Consider the following 891-nt stretch of genomic DNA (forward strand, 5'->3'; position numbering starts at 1 on the left):
CCCCGCCACCCCCGGCACGGCCCGGCGGCCACCGGCCGGGATGGAGGGGGCGGTGGGGATGGAAGGGGGTGGGACGGGGGGCAGAGGGGATGGAGGGAGCGGTGGGATGGGGGGCAGAGGGGATGGAGGGGTTGTTGCAGCATCGCTGCTGCCGGCCGGCTGTCGGGGCAGCTCTCGGGGCTCTCCCCCCTCTCTGGCCGGACCCGTGGGGTCCCCGTGTGGTCCCTGACTGTCCCTGGGGAGGGGGCGCAGGGGAGGGTCCTTGGGGGGCTGGATCCCCTCTCCCTACCCCTCTCTCAGGCCAGGGCTTGTGACTCCCTCCTCCTCCCCGACCCCAGGGAATGCCGAGGGAGGGGGAGCAGGGAGGAGTGAGGCTGCTGCTCCACGACCCTCCCTGCCCTCATGCGGGCACCGCCCCAGGGCTCCCCTCCTCCATCCCAGCCCCAGCCGCTCCTGCTGCAGCCCCTTGCCCCTCCCCACAGGACCTGCCTGCTCTGATGGGCAGCAGCAGCAAAGCGTGAGAACAGAGGCTGGAAAAACATCCCCAGAGTGTTCCCAAGGCGCCGGGCCTGGTGCTGTGGCACGTCCCCAGGACACTGGTGGCACTGGGCGCCTCCACGAGGCCACACACGTGTCCCACAGGGATGTTCTGCATGGGGCAGCTCATGTGAGGCAACCCAAGCGCAGGGTCCAAGGTCTCCCCTGCCTGGACATCCCTGGGGCAGCTCCACGATGAGCAACACCCTGGGAGGAGGCCCAGAGCCTCAAATTCTTCTCTGACAAGAAGATGAGAAGGAGGAGGTGACACTGGGACAGCCGGGCATGGGCTGGTGGCCCCGTCCCTGCTCCAGCCACCCCCCTGCAGAAGGAAAGAGGCAGCAAACACCCCCA

Source organism: Molothrus ater, chromosome 20 (assembly GCF_012460135.2).
Source record: "Molothrus ater isolate BHLD 08-10-18 breed brown headed cowbird chromosome 20, BPBGC_Mater_1.1, whole genome shotgun sequence".
NCBI classification, from domain to species: Eukaryota; Metazoa; Chordata; class Aves; order Passeriformes; family Icteridae; genus Molothrus; species Molothrus ater.